Raw genomic sequence first — 9155 nt, 5'->3', positions numbered from 1 at the left:
AATTGTCATACTCTTCGTCCTATCATCGTCAAACTTGCATCAGACAACACTACTATAACAGAATTCTATTTGTTAGTACCAATTACCTTGCTTTACTTTCCATTTTCCCTTGAAGTTTTCGAGTCGAAATTATTAACTGTTTTGCATTTAAAATATTGTCATATTGATGAGAATGATATTAAGAATATCTTCCTTGTTTGAAAGAGATATATTTCGATCACGTTGCTATTTAATCGTCAACTTTGTCCAACTTTATCAACAAGTGCCCTTCTATTGTTGAGTTAACTTTGATGTCTTGTTCCTACCTTTATTCCATCTCAGTGCCTCATCAAAATCAACTTAAAAAGGTTCATATGAATTGTGGCAGTACATATCTAAGGGAAATAGAAATAAAAGCTCGAAATCTGCTTGAGTTTCACTTGTTTAATTCATCAGCACAACTGGAAGTTGATTTGTGCGCTTGTACTAAGCTACAAGTCCTGAATCTAAATTGTGTAAACATTCCCCACCGATTTCACCATGAGGTTTCCTCCATAAAATCCTTATGTCTTCCTTTATGTAAAGGATTGAATAAAATCAAAATTATGAGTCCTGAATTGGAGAGTTTGACCTTAATAGACGTGCTTGATATGAATCTTTGATTGATGAATTGATTAGTTACTTCTATTCGCGGACTTTGCTAGTAGGAGTCAATTCAGATGCACCAAAGTATAATAACTTTACACATGTATCCCACAATGTTATCTTCGCTTTAATATTTTTCTATCTTCAATTATATTTCTCCATTTTTCCAACGTCATGTTTATGTAGGTCCTATTAGACGAACTGAAAAACTGAAAAACTAGAAAAAGGAAATCGGAAAGCAGCAAGCGATGTAAGCATAGTAATAAAATGTGTTGGCATTATTTCTTGAAAGATTTTAAGATCCTCCAATCAGCTACAAAACAATACCGCTTGGAGTTCCAATGGTAATTGCCTCATAATACACATCGATGTTGCATTTTGTCTATTTTTGTTAACGTCTACAATATACTTACCTTTGATGTGTCGGTTCTACTCTTTTATGTATACTTACGAAGCCTCTTCATGCTTTACTTTCCAGACACTTCCATTAGAGAATCCCCTCGACCACAGGCTATATTTGGACAGTTTACAGGCAGACTGTTTTTGTTGTCGATTTTCCCATGAAAATTGATGGTTAAATAAAAACAGATATAGTCTCTGTTTTCCTCTGTTATATTTGCTTGATTCATCGGCCTGATCATTTCCTCTGTTACGAAGCCTCTTCATGCTTTTTATATTCTTCCTTAATAGTAAGTCAATAGAGTTGCAATTCATAGCTTCCATAGGTCTTGATGGAATATTCTCAGTGTTACCAAATGATATCCAACAGGAAAATCCTCTCTTCTCTAACTCTGAAACAGAGAGCAACAACTTCTCTTCTTTCCAGAAAATGGCATCACATTGGATGACCGCAAATTGTACAAACACGTCAGGCTCGAATTCTGCGGAAAGTACTTCTCTAGCCTCCCTGTCATCGTCAAACTTGCTGCAGACAACACTATTTTAACAGAATTCTATTTGTTTGTACCAACTTCCTCTGCTTTCTTCAAATTTTCCCCTGAAGATTTTGAGTCGAGATTATTAACCGTTCTGTATTTAATATATTGCAGTATTGATGAGGATGATAGTAAGGAGTTTCATTGTTTGAAAGGGCTCTATTTCGATCACAACTTTCTCCCACTTTTATCAACAAGTGTCCTTTCAAATTGTTGAGTTAACGTTTGATAGATTGTTTCTACCTTTATTCCATCTTAGTGTCTCCCAATGTGAATTGTTGCAGTACTTGCACCACAATAACAAAATGAGATTGCAAAGATTAAAAATGAAGAAGAAAGGAAATCTCCAGAGAGAATAGGGAATTACAGAGGTAGATTTTGATCAACAAGGAAAGTTTCAGATACAGAAGTAAGAGCTAAGCAAGATGCTCTTGTAATGGCTCCAATTTTGACTACAATTCCTACACCACAACAAAATGCAATAATTGATCAGCGGCTTAATATGAATGACAATGAAGGGAAAATAGTTCACATGTTAAAGAGACCTTCGCAGAAGATAAGGAGATCCAACAAGTTTTAGTAGTAAATCAATAGGGAGAGGGTACATATGATATATAATGTAATTTCAGTTCCCAACAAATCAGAAGTAGCAGTGCAAAAAAGTGAAATTGTTAATAATGAAAAGAGTTAGAAATATGCATAAGAACTGCAGCTGTCCAAGTTATCTGTATTATAGGGTAGTTATTTACTGTTTAACAATAAATTGGTTTCTATCTTATCCCTAATCCTTAGGAGTTGGTTTCTTTATTTCAGTTGACTTGTAAACTCAATAAACTAGTTTGGATTTAAGACTACCCCTAGTCGTAACACAATGCGCTTCATAAGTGACCCCAAGCCAACTCATTGTCGGACATGACACTAAGATTCATAAAGACAATAACTGAAGATAACTGATGTAGAAACTAAATTGAGATGAATGAGCAAGAATGCAAAATTGGTGTTGTCGCCATTGCCCAATACCACCAGCACATATATTTCCAGGTAATGCATTGATGACACTCTTTCAGCATCACCTGGATAGAAATACTATATGAATCGCATTTAGATGTTAAAAGAACTATCTGGGACAAAACATGGGTACATCCTGACATTGGAATTACAAGTACAAGATCCCTTTGGGTTGGGTTGTTGACTTTGGGTACAGGATGTACCCATGTTCGGTCCCAGACAGTCCTTTTAACATCTAAATTCGATTCAGAGAGTATTTCTATCCAGGCGATGCTGGAAGAGTGTCATCAATGCATTACCTGGAAATATATGTGCTGGTGGTATTGGGCAATGGCGACAACACCAATTTTGCATTCTTGCTCATTCATCTCAATTTAGTTTCTACATCAGTTATCTTCAGTTATTGTCTTTATGAATCTTAGTGTCATGTCCGACAATGAGTTGGCTTGGGGTCACTTATGAAGCGTATTGTGTTACGACTAGGGGTAGTCTTGAATCGTGATACCATAAGTTTTGTTCCTTACAGTTATGTCATTCCCAAATCTTATCTACTTTAAAATTCATCTTCTTTCATCATTTGTCTCTTGATCTTAGTACTTCTTTTATAGATGGGCTAGGTTGTTAAATAAATTTTATACTTGACTCATTTATAATCAACTAAAAATTAATTATTTGATAAATACCCATCAACCAAATAACCGTAGTTAAACGAACAAATCAAGATTCTCATTAAAAATTTACGGAAAGGTTCTTTTATTAAAGAAATATAGTCTAGTACTCAAAACGGCCTAACGGGTCGTTATAAAGACATTAACCAAAAGGGACATGCTCTTATCATTGAAGTTGTTTATTTATTTCTTGTTATTAAGTTTCTTCTTGTATCTTTTTTCTCTCTTATGAATGAATCTTTTTTTAAAGATTTTTTGTGTATGGTTAATAACTGAATCAAACCGAACCAAAACCGATAACAATCAAACCAATAAATGTATATTATATTTGGTTTGATTTTGATAATTCAAGAACCGATTAAATTGGTTTCATTTTGATTTTGACCAATAATCGAGTCAAACCGACCCATGAACACCCCTAATCATGGTCGTTCCCAAACCAGTTCAAATAGAAAATTGGGGGATTCTAATGTACTTCTAAATTCAGAGGAAAAAATTGGAGGTTTACCTGCTCTTGACTCTGAACATGAAGATTTTGAAAATTGCATTTCTTCTTATGACTTAGCAAAAAATACAATTCAAAGAAAGTCCATTTACATGGTGGAATGATGGATCTGAGAATGATTGCATATTTAAAAGGTTGGATAGATTGATCACTAATCAGGGGTTGCAAGGATGATTTGATCACCTGGAGGTGGAACATTTAGTAAGAATTAATTCAAATCATGGTCCTATGTTCTCAACTCTTGAAGCAAGGGGGGAGGCATAAGAAACCTTTCAGATTTCTTAAATTATGGACTGAGAATGAGTCTTTCATTGATGTAGCTAGACAGAATCGGAAGATTTGGAAGTAGTATTGAGCATCGAGTTGAGTAAGGACTTAGATAACCCAAACCCCATAATTGACCATCTAGCGTAGGATAAGATCGTGTCATTGATTCGGATAACTCATCATAAAGCCCCTGGTAAGGGCCTAGACATTGCATCCATTAGTTCACTTTGTCATTTACCCTGACAAAGTGTTGGATGACTCTGGCAATATGGGCAAGACGTGGTATCATCATGATGCTAATACTGGTGGTTGTCAGTTAGAGAAACTCCCAAGAAAAGTAAAGTATACTATTTTAGCATTTGATATCATTGCATATATCTAAGCTGTAAAGCTTTATTGTTTTTAATGCATTGGCATGCTTTACTTTACACAATTATCCAATATTCATTCTTTCTCTGAGTTGTTCCTCAATTATGTATGTTCAGTCTAACAAGTGTTTCATTCAACTATTTTACATACCGTACATTTCATGTTCTAACGCCATTTGGTGCTATATCTTCTAATGATACAAATACATAAACTCATGATCGATAGCAGACGCTTCACTGAGATCCTCTCCATCAGATTTCAGTGAGACTTTGTGTCACGCCCCGAGCCTACACCCTAGGCGGGACCGGCACTCGGAGACCATAACTGGCCCCAAGCGAGCCCTTGGCCTGGCATTCTTAACTCAGCGGAAACTTAAGTCAACAGCACAACTCAATGCAATGAAAGGTTATAAAAACAACCAACTGATGCATAAACATACCAAAAGGCAACTCGAGTCTCAAAATAGAATATTTACATAAATACAAAGATGAGAGACTCAATACTAACTGACTGACTGTCTATGAAGCCTCTACAATACTAAGATGGATGTTGGGACATACCCCATAACACCCTAATTAAACAAAACTAAAAGAACAAAACAATCGAGTCCTCCGGAAGCAATGAGGCTCACCACTGACTCTAGAGTGCTCAACTGGATCAACGGCATGCAGGATGCTGACCCTGGGTACCTGTGTCTACATCGTCATAAAATGCAGGCCAACTGGCATCAGTATTGAATGTACGAGTATGCGAGCTGGAAAAATAAACCACAACTTAAGCTTGAAAAGAGTACAAGAGAACACTTACCTTGGCTCAATTATAGATGTGGCGCGCTTCACACCGATAACTAGGACTCTACAGACACGGCTTCATAGACTCCCTAGGACTCTTGAAAACCCTGCTCTGATACCAAGTTTGTCACGCCCCGAGCCTACACCCTAGGCGGGACCGGCACTCGGAGACCATAACTGGCCCCAAGCGAGCCCTTGGCCTGGCATTCTTAACTCAGCGGAAACTTAAGTCAACAGCACAACTCAATGCAATGAAAAGGTTATAAAAAACAACCAACTGATGCATAAACATACCAAAAGGCAACTCGAGTCTCAAAATAGAATATTTACATAAATACAAAGATGAGAGACTCAATACTAACTGACTGACTGTCTATGAAGCCTCTACAATACTAAGATGGATGTTGGGACATACCCCATAACACCCTAATTAAACAAAACTAAAAGAACAAAACAATCGAGTCCTCCGGAAGCAATGAGGCTCACCACTGACTCTAGAGTGCTCAACTGGATCAACGGCATGCAGGATGCTGACCCTGGGTACCTGTGTCTACATCGTCATAAAATGCAGGCCAACTGGCATCAGTATTGAATGTACGAGTATGCGAGCTGGAAAAAAAAACTAAGCAACAAAGGCTAGAAGGAAAACTGGAAGAAACTGAATAGCTTACCTGGCTCAACTCACTCAACCTGACTGACTCCCTTCAATATAATACAATTTTAAAACAAGTGCAATATAAAGAAAGACTGTTTAAAACCTGCTATAAACTCTGTGTGTATACAAAGATACAATAAGCCTGAGATGTATATAGAAATACAAATGAACTGATGTATATAAAAATACAATACCTTCCGTGTATAAAAATTACAATATCTACTGTGGGAGTTTCTCTAACCGACAACCATCACATGGAGCTATAGTGATGATACATCGATCGACCTCACGCTGCCAGAGCATCTTATACCCGGCCAAAGGTATAAGACCTGAACTGCCTAATGGATCCACTAGTCTATCTGGAAAAGAATTCATCTAAAAAGTATGATCCTTTTCTACCCATGGTGGCTAACATGGTTCGATGGGGGCTGTGGATTCCTTGAACGCACCCCAAACTCGGTGCTCGATACTACTCCCAAAAATGTACTGGCTCTTATGTTTTTAAAACATATACTTCCTGCTGATTGAGATAATTATTCAAAAACTAGCCCGAAGGCTCTTTGGAAATCTCAGTTTCCAACCTTGTTTAAATGTAAAAAAATTTCTTTAAAAATTCCTTGGGAATACATAGTTCCCTAATAACTTTGAGAAATGAACTCAACTTTGAACTCTTTACTCTTTACTTGACTTGCAACTTGAGCCTTAGAATGAAGTGAAAACGCTCAATAAAGACTCTTGAACAACTTTGAAAACTTGCTTGCACTAACTTCTTAACTTTGCTTGACTTGACTCTAACTTCTCTTTAACTTGATACTAACTCGCCTTGAATTGAATTATGAATTCAAGGTATATAATCACATGTTATGGATGAGTTCTTGACATTTAAACGCAACTTGAAGTGTTGGAAACAACTAGGAAACATAAGTACAATACCTAGGAACATGCATAAGGAAGTGTGAAAAAAATGGGGGAACTTGGCGTCGTTGGCGCTCTGCAAGGCGCAGAGCGCCAGCCCCAAAACTTCAGAGGGGGGCTGCTGGCGCTCTGAGAGGCGCGCTGCCCCAAGGGGGAAACTTCAGAATCCCTTTTGGGGCGCGCTGGCAGGCGTGACGCGCCAACCCCTTGCCCAGAAAACTCGACTTTCTCCCCTTGTTTTGCCAACTCTAAACCACCCTTACTTCAAGGGTTTCAACCCCAAACACTAAGGGTCATAAAATCCCTCAACATACCATAGATACAGCTCAACACATAACCAAAAACATGCCCAAAACAACAAGGGACTTCAACCACACCAACAACAACATCAACAACACAACCAACAACTTCAACAACACAACCAAATCCTTCTTTGACAATAAAATGAGTTTGGAGGGTGGGGGAAAGAACCAACCCAACCCTATGGACTCACATACCTATTAGGGATCACCCCCGACGATATCCACGACGATCCTTGACGAAAACTTCTTGCTTGATCTCCTCTCTCTCCTCTTCTTCTCCTCTTCACTCTCAAGCCCTAGCTCTCACTCTTTTAAAATGTGACAAAAATGATCCAAAATAAGCCTAACACAACAATATAACCCCAAAATAAATGGCTAGGGAAAAGACCAAAATGCCCTTAAAATTTCCGGACGGATTCCCTGCCAACTGCCCAACTTTAAAAGGGCATAACTCGCTCATACAAACTCGGAATCGAGCAAACTCAGCGGCGTTGGAAAGACCATTCCACGAGTTTTGCAACCATAACTGGAACTACACCTAAATCATCCTGAGATAGAAGTTATGACTGCTCAAAGTTGGCCAAAAACTCACATTTTTCCATACTTAGCCAAATTTCCAGATTTTTAAATCTTTCCAAAAATGATTATTTCCAATTCTAAGCCTCTTCATAATTATTTCAAATCGCCGGATGTTAAACTTTGCTCCTATCGGAGGGCTCCAGATCCGTTATTTATTTCATCATTTAGTAGACATTCTAATTTATTATCCAGATAGTCGTGGATCTTGTCCCATAACCTATCTTAGTTCAGCAGAGGCTTCATAGACAAGTTAGTGAGTCAGCTATATCTTGATCTTCAGATATTTTAAAGATTATTATTATGATGATTCATACTTATATTTAAGATTTTTCATAAAACATGTTCAGATGTGTGAATGTTTATCACTTTTAAAGTTTCCACATAAGTGTTTAGCCTTCCATTCAATAGTAAGTCAGACCAAGGATTTACTTGGGACCAATAGTGATTTCCGACAGTCAGCCACACCCAGGATATATGCTCGGGGAGTGACAGAACTGGTCGATGAACTAAAGATTTCTTTTGTTCAAACAGACATGCAGAGGAGTACCAGATCTAAACATAACCCCACTAAAATAAGTAATCTTTTGTGAATTTGAGTTTTGATGGTGGTATTAAAAAAAATTGGATTTCAATCCATAGAGTTCAGATCTATAAATGAAAAATTGATTTTACCTGAGATTTCCTTTGCAGCATCCCAATCATAAGCTTCTGAGATCAAGAAGATCGATCTTTGTGGTGAACATATTCATGGATAAGAATCTATGCAAGAAAGTTAACTTATAAGACTAGATCTAAGTATTTCAAGAGAATGAAGATGAAGGTTCAGGAAGGATAGAAATACTTAGCTTGAAAGATGTAGTTGAAACAACGTCACCTCATGAAGCTTATCTACGACTTGTTCACTGTAAGATTCTTTTTTATTTGAGGTAGCAGAGCGTTGTGGAAGAGTTTAATTGGCTTAAGATGAAGGCGATTGACGGCGCCTCTTCATCTTCCTCCGATGAAGGCGATTGGCGATGCCTCTTTATCTTCCTCCGATGAAGGCGATTGACAACACCTCTTCATCTTCCTCCGATGAAGGCGATTGACGGTGCCTCTTCATCTTCCTCCGATGAAGGCGATTGACGGCGCCTCTTCATCTTTCTCTGATGAAGGCGATTGACAACGCCTCTTCATCTTCCTCCGATGAAGGCGATTCACGGCGCCTCTTCATCTTCCTCCGATGAAGGCGATTGACGAAGCCTCTTCATTTTCCTTCGATGCAGGCGATTGACGACGCCTCTTCATCTAGATATTTCATTTTCTCTTTAGGTTTTATTTTATATTGTTTTTTCTATTTCCTTTAATGGACTAGGTCTCTTTATTGGGCCAGATTGTGTACAAAATTGTTTTGGAAATAAAAGATTCTTTAAGCCTCAAACCATTTTTTCTAAAAGAAAGGGAAAACTACATTAACTGGCCACAAATACAAACTAATAACCATCCCATAGTCCACCCTTAAGTAACTCCCTAAATGTCCATTTTACCAAAGTTATTA

General features: G+C 37.7%; 1 long non-coding RNA gene across 1 annotated transcript; it reads right to left on the bottom strand.

Annotated features, from left to right (window-relative positions):
* Positions 1–875: 875 nt before the first annotated feature.
* LOC107059329 (uncharacterized) lies at positions 876–8360 on the bottom strand. The gene is made up of 2 exons (XR_001472604.1): positions 8291–8360; positions 876–1621 (listed from the first exon to the last, which is right to left on the bottom strand). It is a non-coding gene; the product is annotated as an uncharacterized lncRNA (long non-coding RNA).
* Between the last annotated feature and the right edge of the window lie 795 nt (positions 8361–9155).

This window comes from Solanum tuberosum, unplaced genomic scaffold, assembly GCF_000226075.1.
Source record: "Solanum tuberosum cultivar DM 1-3 516 R44 unplaced genomic scaffold, SolTub_3.0 scf01231, whole genome shotgun sequence".
Lineage (NCBI taxonomy): Eukaryota > Viridiplantae > Streptophyta > Magnoliopsida > Solanales > Solanaceae > Solanum > Solanum tuberosum.
The sequence above is the reverse complement of the archived record's forward strand: the minus strand, read 5'-3'. Positions and strand labels throughout refer to the sequence as shown.